Raw genomic sequence first — 15,604 nt, forward strand, 5'->3', positions numbered from 1 at the left:
TAACAGCGATAAACAGTTTCCAGTAACTTTTAGCCAGTAATCAAAAGTTCTCGTCAGAAACATCTCAAATTCACACCTATGGCCATATGGCTGCTGATTTGAAATATGATGTCACGCAAGGGACAATGTACCACATGCGCCACGCCAGTCTTTATGGGGATGTTGTCAGTAATAACAGCGGAGCACTAGAGAGAGCGACAAGTGTGGCTGGCTCTTAGAACAGGACTACTTGTGTCGTGCTTGCCCACAGAGCTCGCGTGGCCCAGGTTTATTCTTCTTTCAGCCGGTACCAAGCGCCTGTGAGCGCCGAAATCAAAACCTCCGTGTGTAGCGTAGAAAGGTGCTACAATGCCATTCAATTTCTATGCAGGACCGCGCGAGGCAGCCGCTCTTACCTTGAAGCCACTGCGACGAGAGATGAACCGGTGGCTCAGCCAGGTCGGGAACGGCCGCGAGGCCGACCCCGCAGCGGCCTTCACTAAGTGTGCTCCTTCCTGCTACTCTGCTTCTAGTAAGCACTAAAGCTTCCCCTATTTAGGACCAGTTTTACGTTACTGCCAAACGTTGTAATTCAGTTTTTGCTTATACCTTTCGAGAGAAAAGTGAGCTTTGTGTCGTTGACTGTGCTGTGGCCTACCTCAAATGCTTTATTTTTTAACCCTTTGCTAAATTTGGCGGGTACACCGTGCATATGGCTTAATGTAGGAGGCCGCTTTTCAGATATCAAACACACACACACACACACAAAAAATAAAACCAATTGTGGCTTATATTAAATTTGGCCTTTTATTTCAAAAATTAGAAAGTTCATACACTCGAATATTTTTTTTTACTTTTATTGTCAAAATTTACTTCATTACACGCCAGCAATCATAACTCTTAGATACCTCGCCACAACGAAAATTAATTCTGCATTTATATACATAAATAAGTCAGCTGTTTCATGATGCAAAGTAATTACGCTACCATGAATTGTCGTTCTTTAATGGAATAATTACCAAAAACAATGGTTTCCAATAAGGAATGTTTTTAAAACAGATGCAACAATAATAAACGTTATCATCCAATTTTATTTTTTGTGGTTCATTGCACAGTGGAAATTCATAAGTGTGCCATGTTTCATTAATATGTCTATTCGGTGAAAAAAGCTACGAATAATAATGAAACCTGAAATGATAGAGAACTGAGTTTCAAGAGAAAGTATAAAAAAAGAGTCCATATAACTAAACATGTCATATAGCACTGCCCAGGAGGGTCAAAATTGGCTACATTTATATCCAAGGTGCTCCTTCTCTTCATCTTTCTTGCGTGTGCATCTGCTAGCTTTTTTTCTTTCCTCGCGTTTCTTCCGGCACCAATGGATAGAGCGGCGGGAGGATTTCTTTATTCGCTTTTGGTCGCCTGTGAGGCAAGCTTTCAAACAAGCTTTCACCTTTCTCATGTAGTTAAAGCGCGTTAACAACGAGGTGAAGGCATAGAAGTACACGAGGCTCGAACAAGTAGTCTGCAGGTTCAATCCGCCCGGTAACGTTCCAATGTAGTACATCACCTACGTGGTCTAAATGTCATGCGTCCCTCTTGCGAACGTTTTTATAGTTAAATGGGAACAATAATAGACGATCATGCATAGAATTAAGTTTGATTATAATACTTCGAAATTAAGAAACAAAAAAAAGCAACACAGCTAAAACAGTGAAATATTTTGTACACACGTTGCAACCGAAACTACAATTTCGATTTACCGGAATTCTCAGAAGGTTGCAAACTTGGTCACCTTCGGAATAGTTTTATTCAATTTTTTTTGCAATAATCTAGGAATGATTGCATAAATTCATGAAATGAAATTTCGAAACAAAATGAGTTCGCAAGTTCATCAACTCGCAACCTACGTTGCCAAAATGTCGTCCGTCCCTCTGGTGGGCGTTTTCTTTTTTTAATGCAAATAAAAATTTACATACGTGGCTAAAAATAACCATGATTGACAAATAAAATATTAAGAAGGAAAAAGCAAGGGTTCAAAAAAAAAACAAAACAAATATTTTATTAGGAAAACGGGAATGTTAGTTTTGTCGAACCAAGTCTTTTGCCTGGGCTGTTGGTTCATGGCTAAATGGCGAAAGAACAGCTCGAAGCAAACGAGGATGAAGGAATACGCAAGCACGTACACGACGGGCGCTGTCCTGGGTTTGCGTGTTCATTCGCCCCAGTTTGTTTCGCGCTGTTCTTTCGCCTGCTAGTTTGGGTTTTGCAAAATGTGCAGGGAGTTGTGGATATGGCTGTATATTTGGAACTGATTTAGTTAGAAGCACAATTGTTTGCTAATAATTCAGAATTTACTGTGCAAATAAACAAGTTAAAATTTGAAAAATTGGTGTTTTTTTTTTTTTTTTAAATGCCGGATAATAAAAGTGCCCTCATACCTTAAAGCGTGCTTACTTTCGTACACACTTGCTTTCGAGAGCGACATTGCAGGCAGGGCTATCGAGGAGCTTCTCACTACAGCTAAGTTATGACATCGTGTCGGCCATGTTGGGCGACGCCAATTACAGCCAGATCGCAACACGACACTTTTACATAAATGCGCTGGCCTTCAATCTACAAGCAGCTTGCCGACTATCTCACTGTCACATCAACTGTTGGTTTGTTCGTGAGTTTAACTTGCCAAAGTGACTCAGCCTGTGACGGACGCCATCGTGGAGGGCCCTGGAAATTTCAACCACCTGGGGTCATTACAAATTATTGTTCAACATAGTACTCCCATCTAAAAATAAAAGACCGCCAGGAATAGCTAACGTCGATTAAGGGTTTTGTGAGCGTTCAACAAAGCTAGTAAGAGACGTCGTTGTTCGGCACGTTTTATTGCGTCGTGGTAATCTGCCGAAGGTGGCTCGCGCAAATAAGAAGTGCATAACTGCGGAAAGTAACTGGAACCAGGGTCTCGTGTGTTAGTATTTGGGCTGTGTTGCACCAAGCATACCTGAGAACATTTTTGCCGCAGACACGAAAATTTGTTTAATGTAACCCACTACTTAGAGGATCTGTACTTGGCTTTGCTCACTAACGGTGACGAAATGTAAGCATGAATCTGTGATGGAAGCCACGCAGACAGATACCCTTGTCCATCTTACCAGCCTTAAATGTGGTTAATCGTGTATCAAACTTTCTTTCCTCGGTGGCAGCCATATTATCTTCTTCAACATTATCAGATACACAAACGCCGTCTGTATTTCATGTACCAGAAATGCTATAGACGCCATTTTATGAAAGTGGAATACTCAAAAGCCAACTCGTCCAGCTTTCAAATGTATGCTTTTGATGTTCGAAAAATTGAACCACACTGTCGATTAAGAAACTTTAAAACCGAGACTCACCTTTCATGTTGACGGCCTTCAACTGCCCAATATAACATGCCCAGCTCGTTGTGCTGAAACGCAACTAAGTGATGAAAAACAAGGCATCGTGTAGTAGTAACCTAACTATTAGCGATCGGCTATGCCTCACTGGTCATTTTCTGGCGGCGGACGTCTCATAATGCTTCAATGAGGAAGGAGCTGTTGCATGGTCCGCCACTTTTCTTTATTCGCAGGAGTTATCCAGTGACGACCTGATGCAGCGGCCGGGCTGCTATTGAATCTCCGACGCTCGTACCACTCTCGGCGGATGGTGTGTCCTGCAGGCCTGCCAGCTAGTGGCATGGTCGTCAAGTTGCTGACAAGAACAGCCTACCACGCTTCGACAAAAGTGTCGAGTCGGGACGCTCCCTTTCGAGCGCGGGCTCTTTTTTTTTTTTCTGTTCTTTTTTTTTTTTTTTTTTTTGCTTGAAGTTGCCGTTCTCGAACATTGACTCGAAATGGCCGCCCATTGTCCAGCAGTGGCCCATGCTGGGCCTGCCCTTCTCGCGGGGAAGCTTGACGTGCTTGTTGAGCCCCGACGTCAAGCCCGTGGTAGGGGCTAATCGCAAACAATGGAGCCGGCTGCTCGCTCTGGGGGCGTGAGGTAATGCGGGAAGGTTTCGGACATTGGGGCAGGGGTGGGCACGAAAAGAGAAGTTGGAGACGGCTCCGTGCCTGGTAGTCCGCCGATTACTTTTGCAGGCACGCTTGCGAGGGAGACAAAATTTTTGTGACCGCAGTGCACCGGTCACGATAATAAACAACAAAAATGGCGGTCATTAAAGCGTCACACAATGAAGCTCTGACACATGGCCACACGGGAATCCATTTAAGCATATCTATACTCTCATTCTGAAATTGTAGCATTCTTTCCATAAGAATAATGAAAAAATAAAAAACGCGGACCGCCCCACTCACTCCCCGCATTGACGGCTATCTTTCATTTTAGCACCGAAAAAAAAAAACGCCTTATAATAATAATAAAAAAAGAACTTTCGAGCTTCATCTAAGCTGCGTTTTTGGTAGCACCCGTTCTATGCATTGCTATATTTTTACGCTCATGCTGACAGTTACATTTCATTTAAGTTAGCTGTCTGTTCTTTTTTTGTCATATGAATGGACATCTTTCTATTTTAACTTGTAATGCCCGGAGGATATATCTTCTATTTTAGGGAGTAAACATACGTTTGTTTTCTTGTGGTTTGTGGGGTTTAACGTCCCAAAGCGACTCAGGCTATGAGAGACGCCGTAGTGGAGGGCTCCGGAGATTTAGACCACCTGGGGTTCTTTAACGTACGCTGACATTGCACAGCACACGGGCGCCTTGCTTTTCGCCTCCATCGAAAAGCAGCCGCCGAGGCCGGGATTCGATCCCGCGTCCTTGGGAACAGTAGTCGAGCGCCGTAACCACTGCGCCACTCCGGCGGGGTATCGTTTGTTTTCTTGCTCGCAGAACTAATGCATTTCTAACGTAAATGCAAAAAACGGCCCCGCCCCATATTTTGTTCCAGCTACCAGAGATGCAGAGGGCATGCTGAAAGATAAATACATGAAAATGTTAATCCTAAGGGCGAAAGAACCGAACTACTCTGCGTTCATGAGGCCGCATTTGAATGCGGCGGAGGAGGTTTTAATTTTACCTACTTAGTACTGTATGGTATGCGCATGCTTATTCTTTCTCGGAGTAAATTTTCAGTCGACCATCAGACGTCAGCAAAATCGCTTAAAGTTAATTATACTACGGTAATCATCGTTTCACAATAATTCTCCCCGTGTTTTTTTTTTCTTTTTTTTTTTTTGCATATCTGCAACGAAGGACTATAGGAAATTAAATCCTGGAATCTCGTGACTTCTATCCAAAATTATACAGGACTGGAGCCAAACTAGAGCCAATGCATATTCAAGTGCGCTGCAAAAATACAAAAAAATAAAAAACCTTCAATCAAACTGAACAAACAGCGATTCTAGATACTGCTGCAGCAAAGTAAAAGAAACACCGACGCTGGCCCAAATTTATCCTGGAACGTGATTGCGCCGAACCTCTAGATCCCGTCTTCGACTGCTGTCAGGGCGGGAGGTTTTGGAACGTTATGGAGTTTTAAGCAAAATTATCGTGGCCACCTTGATGCCCTCTTGGCTTTGATTTCAGAAAAATTGCGCACAGCACTTGGCTTGCAAAGAAAAAAAGGATTCAGAAGATACTAAGAAAAAGACGTGACCCGTTGTTATCTAGTGTAATATTGCCGCGAAACCTTCAAGACTGTATTTGTTGTTTTTCAACAGCCGCCGGCATACAGGCTTATCACTCTGATTCTGGATCGCGTATCAGTTCCGTAATGTTTGTTTGTTAATGCTCGATGTCGCGAGTCACACCTTTATCAGTTTCGTTGTAGCGCAAGATGCGCCGAGATCTATCTCGAAGACTCCGGCCACTCGTGTCTCTTTCCACAATGTTCCAGCCTGTGCTGGTAGCTGTTTGCGACGTTATCTAGATTGTTCTGTGCAGCCTTTAAATTGAGCGTTGACGAGTGTGACGAGCATTCTTTTTTTCGAAGATCGACCAACACGTTTGCTGCTATCGCCGCCGCCGAGTTGCTTAGTTCTTTTGCGGGCGCAAGTCAGCCCAATAAAGAGTTAATTTCCGTACCATCAAGCCTGTGTCTTCATTTGTGTCATCGACCCTGGTCACCACCACGTGACAATATATACTGCAGAGTCTCACGTGGCCCAAGAAGATTTCCGACGGGCGGGAAGTTCCAGTGGCTGTCTTGACCCTAAGCCAGCTATCTGGTTTATGCGCAGAATTGAATGTCGCAGTACGGTTTCGAGAACTCATTTCTGCGCGATCAAGTATGAGACAAAACATGTGAAATGTAACACAGTTGGGGTATACTGCCGCTGGAGTATACGGGCGCCTTGCAAACTCTGCGTAAATTTTAACCGTTTAAAAAAGTGCAGGCCAATGTTTGACAGAACCAGCGTCTTTCTCATTCGAAGAGCGATATAGAGAGAGGGGCAATGGAGGTCTCGGAAATCAAATCTGCAATAACAGAAAAATACATCGGCAGCATGTCGATGTCACTGCCAGGAAAAGAAGTGGAATTGCTTAGGCTGACGAGATGAGCTTGATTCTTTGTGGGGATCTACTTGTGCGCTTTTTCATTTCAGTTTCGCACATGAAGACCAACTTTACAAGCCGACAATTGTCGATCTGTCACCCACCCAGGAAAGTTGGCCTCGCATTTTACCCGTTTAAAAAAGTGCAAGCCAATGTTTGACAGAACCAGCGTCTTTCTCATTCGAAGAGCGATATAGAGAGAGGGGCAATGGAGGTCTCGGAAATCAAATCTGCAATAACAGAAAAATACATCGGCAGCATGTCGATGTCACTGCCATGAAAAGAAGTGGAATTGCTTGGGCTGACGAGATGAGCTTGATTCTTTGTGGGGATCTACTTGTGCGCTTTTTCATTTCAGTTTCGCACATGAAGACCAACTTTACAAGCCGACAATTGTCGATCTGTCACCCACCCAGGAAAGTTGGCCTCGCATTTTAACCGTTTAAAAAAGTGCAGGCCAATGTTTGACAGAACCAGCGTCTTTCTCAATCGAAGAGCGATATAGAGAGAGGGGCAATGGAGGTCTCGGAAATCAAATCTGCAATAACAGAAAAATACATCGGCAGCATGTCGATGTCACTGCCATGAAAAGAAGTGGAATTGCTTGGGCTGACGAGATGAGCTTGATTCTTTGTGGGGATCTACTTGTGCGCTTTTTCATTTCAGTTTCGCACATGAAGACCAACTTTACAAGCCGACAATTGTCGATCTGTCACCCACCCAGGAAAGTTGGCCTCGCATTTTAACCGTTTAAAAAAGTGCAGGCCAATGTTTGACAGAACCAGCGTCTTTCTCATTCGAAGAGCGATATAGAGAGAGGGGCAATGGAGGTCTCGGAAATCAAATCTGCAATAACAGAAAAATACATCGGCAGCATGTCGATGTCACTGCCATGAAAAGAAGTGGAATTGCTTGGGCTGACGAGATGAGCTTGATTCTTTGTGGGGATCTACTTGTGCGCTTTTTCATTTCAGTTTCGCACATGAAGACCAACTTTACAAGCCGACAATTGTCGATCTGTCACCCACCCAGGAAAGTTGGCCTCGCATTTTAACCGTTTAAAAAAGTGCAGGCCAATGTTTGACAGAACCAGCGTCTTTCTCATTCGAAGAGCGATATAGAGAGAGGGGCAATGGAGGTCTCGGAAATCAAATCTGCAATAACAGAAAAATACATCGGCAGCATGTCGATGTCACTGCCATGAAAAGAAGTGGAATTGCTTGGGCTGACGAGATGAGCTTGATTCTTTGTGGGGATCTACTTGTGCGCTTTTTCATTTCAGTTTCGCACATGAAGACCAACTTTACAAGCCGACAATTGTCGATCTGTCACCCACCCAGGAAAGTTGGCCTCGCATTTTACCCGTTTAAAAAAGTGCAAGCCAATGTTTGACAGAACCAGCGTCTTTCTCATTCGAAGAGCGATATAGAGAGAGAGGTAATGGAGGTCTCGGAAATCAAATCTGCAATAACAGAAAAATACATCGGCAGCATGTCGATGTCACTGCCAGGAAAAGAAGTGGAATTGCTTAGGCTGACGAGATGAGCTTGATTCTTTGTGGGGATCTACTTGTGCGCTTTTTCATTTCAGTTTCGCACATGATTTTTGCCTTTTAACCATCTCGCAGTGTCATCACCACGTGACACTTACGTACGCCAGTGCAAAAATCCATTCCTGTTTAAAATAAGTTCGTCCTTCATTCAGTTCGTTTGTCGCTTGTGAAAGTTGTTCATTATCTATAACAAATTAGGCCCAATTATCGTAATCTTCGCTGATGTCACTTCCCTCGTGTCAAGAGCACCTCTGCGGTTTTCAAGTTTAAAGGTTATTTTTCCTTTCCTAACAGAAAAAAAAAAGTATCCGAGAGAAAAACGCCTGCAGAATCACAACGCATCAAATCACAAAAAAAAAATTTAATGAAGCCGTAAAAACATTTGTGCAAAATTAGGAAAACGGCGTTGCATTAGAAGCAATGGCACACAAAGCACGTAAAAAAGGCAGGATGCTTGTTTTTACCGTTTACAAACCTGTATATAAACACATATTAGTGATGCGTGTGTGTGTATATGTTGGTGGTTTTTACAGTTATGCTCACACCGTGGGGCGTCACAGACCTTGATGATTAGACAGTGAACGAAAATTAGCAATCAATATTTTCTGCTTTTTATTTTCTTTCTTGCCTTTGCTTTTGTGGGCGGCTTGAGAGCGCACGAGTAGTACGGGCTTGTTCAATGTAATCGGGCCCGACAGGTGCAGGCTTGGCACAAACTAATCAACGACGAAATCCAGCTTGTTCCTGTGTCGCTGCCATTTGAGTACCTCAAAATAAGCAACTCGAGCGAGTCTTTCGATTGGGGATTTGGTTGAGGGGGAACGGACAGGCCCGGAGAGCTTTGTACATTATTTACAAATTACAAAAGGTAGACGAGATTGCGCCTCACGCGCGCAAGTGTCCAAGCACTGTGCAGAAAACGACTGCGCACGAGCGGCCACTGCAACTATTTACAGAATATAGTAAAAATATTTTACTCATAGCCGCGCGCACGCAGCGTCCTCTCGCAGACTGACGGCGCGCGCGACACAGTGTACAAGCTACCTAGGTAGCATGCAGAAGGTCACACTCTGACTTAGGCCCTGGCAAAGCAAGGACGCTTGTGCAACAGTCTATGTCCGCCTCGACGAAACAAGACGCCTGACTCTACACCTTGAAACTTGTACGCTGCGACTAATTGCGCATGCGCAAAAAGGGAAAGAGTAGAAGCGGTAGAGGTTTCTTAAACAGAAAGGCGCTCGCATTCAGCCCTTTCGACGCATCTTGAAACCGCGCAAAAAGTCGAGGGACGAGGAAGAAAGCAACAAGACAAAGCACACTTTCTCGTGTTTGTTTCTTCCTCGTCGCTTGTCGTTTTGTGCGCAGTTTCAAGATGCATTCTAATACTAGCCACAAACTAGCCTGCATCTCTCTATTGTAGAAAAGCCATATGTGAAAATACTGGTGGAAGATAGAGGCTGCACAAAAACTAATGCTCCTCCATAAAGAAAGTAATAACATTCTGAGAAGGAAAGTTTGATTTGGTTTGTGGGGTTTAACGTCCCAACGCGACTGAGGCTATGGAGACGCAGTAGTAGTAGAAGGCTCCAGAAATATCGGCCACCTGGCATTCATTACGTTCACTGACATCGCACAGCACACGGGCACCTTGCTTTTCGCCTGCATCGAAAAGCGGTCGCCGAGGCCGGGATTCGATCCCGCATCTTTGGGAGCAGTAGTCTAGTGCCGTAACCACTGCGCCATCCCGTCTTTTTTTGTTTTTATCGACTGCGCCATCCCGGCGGGGGTTACTGCACACGATTAAGAGTTATGAATGCCACATTAATGTATTTAAGTATTCGTTTTATCCTAACACAATTCTGGACTGGAATAAGCTTCCGAATGATGTAGTTTGTGCACCTAACTTCCAAAGTGCTGTTGAAATAATGTTGTGATATATTTCTTCCAGACCTCGTGCGTTTACCAGCGCTGTGTTGATGTATGCTAGGTTATCACTTATACTACTTGTGAATTCATTTAGTGTTCTATTAGTGTGTTGTGTTACCTTGCTAACAATTTTCCCGATATCTTCTATGCATGTGTTATTGTATGTAGTTGTATCCTCCCTACAATAATGCCTCATGGGCGCTGTCGGTACTTACAATAAATAAATATTTTAAGCCGACTGGCATCAAATCATTGATGAAGGCGACTAATAAGTTGTTTACATATAGGGATTAGCTCATTCGCATCAGGACAAGAAAGCAAAACTCTGCAGTCATCAGCAACGATGATGAAATACTCTTATAAATGTTTAATATTCCGTTTATGTACAGCCTTTGTCAAAAATATACAGCCCAAGTGTTTTGCTTCTAAGCACCGTAACAAAGCTCGTTGAGCATCTGCAGCGTTCGAAACCTCGTAGATGACAAATTTCATCCTTTCTCTTCTCTAGCTTACCCATACATTCCAGTATTGCTTCCAGGAGCCTCGTTACAGTTAGGGCTTATAAACGAACCCCTTGGGCGGTATATTTTTGACAAAGACTGTACATATTAAATAAAATAGAGCCAAGCATACTTCCCTGATGTACACCTCTGATTACAGACAATGAAGATGACTGGAGGTTTTTAATGTACACTCACTATTGCATATCTGCTAAATATGATTCTACCAGAAATTGGTTTGGGTTCGTGTAGTTTGGTTTGTAAGGTTTAATGTCCCAAAGCAATTCAGGATATGAGAGACGCCGTAGTGGAGGACTCCTGAAGTTTCGACCACCTGCGGTTGTTTAACGTGCACTGACATCGCACAGCACACGGACGCCACTCCGTTTCGCTCCCATTGAAACGCATCCGCCGGCGGTCGGTATCGAACTTGGGAACTCCGGCACAGTAGGCGGGCACCTTAACCACTGCACCACCGCGGCGGGGCAAAGATAAAGGTCCCGCTTATGGAATCCGCGGAAAGATAAATTCTTACCGCGAATTCCATAAACTGACAGCTTTTCAGTTAGAATACAGTGATCTAGAGAGTCAAATGCTTTACTGAAATCGATGAACAGGGCAAGAGCTATTAGTTTCTTTTCAATACTTTTGCAGCACATAATCCTTCAGTTCTAATAAAGCTGACTCAGTGGAACGTCCTTTTCAGAAGCCAATATATGCATCAGAAATCAGATTAGTCTTTTCAAAAAATCGGCTAAAACGGTAGTGCAATATCTTTACAAAACCATTAGTGAAGACGGGTATTATGGATATGGGAATGTCTTTCGGTAAGTTTCTATCACCGCTTTTATATACAGCTGACCCTAGACTTCATAGCGCTGGGAAATTGTCCAGGTTCGATAGAGAGGTTGAAAATATATGTAAGTGGAGGTGTGAGGTATTCTATAACGTACTTAATTAGCCTAACCTTAAGGTTATCATTGTCCAGTGCTTTGCTGTTATTTAGGGACATAAAGGCTCTGTACACTTCTGCATCATCTGTGGGTTAGATGAATATACTTTCAGAGCAGGATGAGTCTGAATCTTTTCTAATTAAGTTAACCGCTAGTGTACGGTGTCGATCCAATGAAACGTTTGTTGAGAAAACAGCAAGCACGTACCAGGCGGGTAATTGACTGGTTTCTGTGAATAATTTGCTCGAGGACTACGTCCTTTCGTCTCCTCCTAGTGCACTATTTATTACTTTTCACGTTGCAGCCGGTTGCTGTTAATATATTGTCGCTTAAACGAGGCCCCTCACAGTTGCGCTCAGGGCAGGGCTCAGAGTCCCAAAAACAGTGTTAGAGCTCACTCTTGGAGGTAGCGCGCTTCTTCTTTCTCTCACACCTCTGCGGGTCTTCGTCGTCAGCGCCTGTTAGATTAGCCCCCTTGTTCGGGAAGCATCAGCCCGATGCTAAATTGAAAGGGGGGGCAGGGGGGGGGGGGGGCAGAATAGTAGTCGCTGTTGTCTGGCATGAAGACGCTTCAGACGGACCACGTGGATCAGAACGCTTGGGACGTCGGGGCTCTGGTTCTTCATGAGGAACGACTTCAGAGTCCAGATCACCAACGCGTCGAAGAACGCGGTATAGGGACCGAAATAACGGCGCAAGAGTTTTTCAGTGAGTGCGCATCATCGAATAGGGTACCAAACCCAGACAAGGTCACCTGGAAGATATTCTTCAGTGCGCCGCCGCAGGTTGTAGCGTTCTGCATCTCGGCCTTGCTGCTGCTGGATTCGCACCCGTGCAAGTTGGCGGGCCTCTTCGGCACGCTGTAGAAAAGAAGCGACATCGTCATTTGGAATTTCGTCTATATGAGGCAGCATGGCGTCGAGCGTGGTCGTCACTTCTCGTCCGTAAACTAGGCTGAACGGAGTCATGTTGGTCATTTCTTGGACGCCGGTATTATATGCAAATATTACGTAAGATAATACTTCGTCCCACGTCTTGTGATGGACGTCCATGCATACGTCGACAACATGTCGGCAATGGTCTTGTTCAGACGTTCCGTCAGGCCATTTGTTTGGGGATGGTGTGCAGTTGTCCGGCGATGGTAGGTACCACTAAGAATAAGGATATGCTGCATGAGCTCTGCAGAAAATGCTGCTCCTCTGTCTGTAATCAGAACCTCTGGTGCGCCATGTCTCAGGATAATTTGAAGAACGAAAAATTTCGCAACTTCAAGGGCGGTAGCACAAGGAAGAGCAGCGGTTTCCGCGTAGCGGGTCAGGTAGTCAGTAGCTGTTCCCACAGGTGGAAGTAATGAACGGTTCCATCCGTATTAGCTGGAATGGTCTGAACGTTGGTGTAATGGGCTTTAAAAGACCGGCTGGCTTCAGAGGCAGAAACTTTCGGCGCTGGCAGTCACGGCACGTTCGAACATAATGTGCCACATCGCTTGACAAACGAGGCCAGTAATACCGTGTTTTAGTTCTGGATAGCGTCCGAGTGACTCCCAGGTGGCCGGCTGTGGTTTCGTCGTGCCAGGCTTGAACATTTTCGTCCCGTAAGCTTGCTGGTACAACGAGGAGGTATTGGCGACTGCTGGCGGTAAAATGTTTCTTCGTGAGAACGCTGTCACGTTAACACAGAGGACAAAGTGCGACGAAAAGATTTAGGAATCATGCTGCCGGCACCTTGAAGAAAGTCGATTACCTGGCGAAGCTCGGGATCGTTGGGTTGATTAGTTGAACTGATTGAATTGATTGGCAAAGTTGGTTGAACTGACATGGCCTAAATACTTCAGCTCTTCGTAACCGAAATGACATTTTTCGGCTTTGAGAGTGAGGTCCGAAAATTTGATCGCTTCTTACTAGAAGAGATCTACTAGATACTAGAAGCGTCTATAGGCGACGAAAGGACTCCTCGAAATTCGGGGCAAATAGAATTACGTCGTCCAAATATACAAGACAAGTCTTCCACTTGAGATCTGCAAGAACGCTGCCCATGCGTCGCTGAAAGGTTGCGGGCACGGAGCAAAGGCCGAAGGGCATGACTTGGAATTCGTATAGACCGTCAGGTGTAATGAAAGCCTTCTTTTCGCTGTCTGATGTACTGGGGTCTCTACCTGAAGGGTGCGTCCTGGGCTTGGGTCCCGGCTTGTAGGGGGCGTCCGGTGCATGAAAGTCGTCCCAGCACCTTCACCAAATGTCGCGTAAACGAGGCCCCTCACAGTTGCGCCCGGGGCAGGGCTCAGAGTCCAGAAACAGCGTTAGAGCTTAGTCTTGGAGCTAGCGCGCTTGTTGTTGTTCTCCTCTAATTTAATGGCACATACCCACACAGGGGGATCGGCCAAGAATTGGGGCGCAGAGATATTAGATTTTGAGATGTATAATTACATCTAAAAAAAAAAAAGAAATTAATGATAGGAAATAGAGAAAGAAATTCTTCTTTCCCTCACACCTCTGCGCTTCTTAGTCATCAGCGCATATGCTACAATACGATGACAAGCATTTTCTCAAAGTAAGCAACTTTGGCTTGCCGAAGTTCAGTACTTAATTTGCTTCTGGTGGTTTTGAAGCTTTTCTAGCACACCAGGGCTTCTTATTTTTAGGAAAGTATGGAAAAGAGTGTATTTGGTAAAGGGAAAGCAAGTGCAGCAGGGTACCAAACGAAGAGCTCGCGTTCAAGCTAATTCGAGCTGATAACAAAGCGTGACGTGCAGAGGCCATAGCGCCCTGCTGAAAAATGTTCCCATAACACAAGCATACACCAACACAAATAAGGAGGAGGAGGAAAAAACTTTATTTAAATAAAAAAAAAATCTAAACACTCCCAGTAGGACCTCTTAGTCCAGGAGCCCTGTGGCTGTTCCTTCTAGCATAGCCCGCTAGAACACAAATGACACTGCGCCGAATAGTATACACCTTCCCTCCCAGACTCGGATTTTCTTTATAAAGGACCAGTCGAGGCGAGCAAGCAACAAAAAGTGGTTCGGCAAGTGACTGTCGAATTCCTTAACACAAGCCCGCTATGGAAGTCGGTGAGCCCGCAACGCCACGTGACCCTTCACACACAAACTCATCCTATGAGTATCGAATAAACAAACTCACACGCACCACCCAACAGATGCTGACAAACTGAACAGAGCACGGTCTGCAAGTAACAAGAAAAGGCAAAAACAGCCTCCCCGCGCACTGTTTTCACACCACTGTTCCACGCGGATGGGTGGGTTAGAGCACTCAAGGGCTCAGGCTTACCCAAAACCCTGAGCCCGGCCTCCCGCGGGCTGGACCGGACCGGGTAGCGTAGTGATTGGTGGGCCCGGGCCGATCCCTGAGCACGCTCGGGCTTGTGCCCCAGGGGGCGTGAGCTGGAGCCGGGAATACGTACTGGACGGCTGCATTTATTAAATGCCCACTTTTTAGGCATCAAGGCGTTGACAGGTGACGACAACTGCATCTGAAGATAGCAGGCCAAGATAATTTAGAGCCAATTTTCTATCTTCGGAATGCGAATTTCTTAATAGATGGAATTCTATATGGCAGATTGGGCATGCAAAACGAGAGTGAGCTTAACACGCACTATTGGCAGATTTGGTTTGACATTTATGAACAGGAGCCAGGATTCGAAAAAAAAAAAAAATAACGCGTTTTTAATAAAATAGAGAATAAATTAAAAAAAAATATTGGTGCTCTTGTAAAAAAGAAAAAGGAAATCTCGATAATTATTGTGTTAATCTTTTCTCCAAACCTTAATCAATCCAAAAGTTGGGTTACTTTGGTTTCAGGGCAAAAACTAAAAAAAAAGGATTACTCCAGTGCTTACTTGTTCTTACTTTTTTTTTTTTTTTGCAAACTAAGTTCACATATTTTATGACAAATTGTTTGTTCACATAGGACAGCGTAGCTGCTCTTCCAGTTATCGCGAGTAAGCTGAGTCTTAAAAGATGAATGCGTTATTCTTGATATTCTACTAAAGCACTGGATATTCAAAGAAAATAAGAGGAGCGACTGAGCTCTTGTTTCTAACTTGATAGACGTTCATATGGGCTTATGAAAGACGCCGCGCGTTGCAAATGAGAATATGGAAGTGAAAGCACAAGAAACAGGGGCAGGAGACCTGCCCAGACCAGT

Source organism: Amblyomma maculatum, chromosome 1, assembly GCF_055883805.1.
Source record: "Amblyomma maculatum isolate TAMU_Amacu chromosome 1, ASM5588380v1, whole genome shotgun sequence".
NCBI lineage: Eukaryota > Metazoa > Arthropoda > Arachnida > Ixodida > Ixodidae > Amblyomma > Amblyomma maculatum.